The sequence below is a fragment of the Brassica oleracea genome, chromosome C9, assembly GCF_000695525.1.
Source record: "Brassica oleracea var. oleracea cultivar TO1000 chromosome C9, BOL, whole genome shotgun sequence".
Taxonomy (NCBI): Eukaryota; Viridiplantae; Streptophyta; class Magnoliopsida; order Brassicales; family Brassicaceae; genus Brassica; species Brassica oleracea.
In genome coordinates, this window is record NC_027756.1 from 23,124,642 (window position 1) to 23,125,375 (window position 734).

The following is a 734-nucleotide window of genomic DNA, read 5'->3' on the forward strand; positions in this document are numbered from 1 at the left end:
GTAGCGACCGAGCTTCGGTGAGAGCTCGGTTTCTACGTAGCGACCCGCTTTTGCGGTGGTTGCTACGTAGCGACCCGCTTTTGCGGTGGTTGCTACGCGGCAACCTTGTTCGCGTCTTTCTCCGATTTTTCGTAAGTGCGTTTTCTCCGCAAGATTCTTCGTAAAAATAAATCTTTTTCTAAGATTTATTTTTCGTAAAAACGTTCATGCCGATTTTTACGGACTTTCAGACATTGATTCCGTCGTGACCGATTTTGTCCACAACAGTTAGCCCCCCAGCTCGTTAGAACCATGAGCTTCTAGCGTGAGGTTTTAGCGAGTGGCTTGGCAAGTTAGGTTATGATGTGCCCTCGTTCGTGGATCAGTCCATTAGAGCCAACCAGCATGGAGATCAGGACGTTCTGAACAATTTGACCGAGGTTCGTTCATCCGACCATACCGATCAGACTGACGGAGCCGTCCCGCGTACGTCCCGATTGGAGCTTCGGCTGGAACCACGTCCAGACGACCTAACCGACCAAACCACAGCCCGTCTTCCCCGACCAACTCGACATTCTAAAACCCACGGTCAAGCCAGACTTAGCTTGGGTCGTGAAGAAACCAAAGACGAACATGCATTCTTATCTGGCGGACCATCCAGACAGTCTCACAAGCGTCCTTATCTTCACCCCGTGCATCCATCTGGTTCGGATGAACCTGGACAGTAGCCGAAGGGTTTCCTTGACCAGAACGTG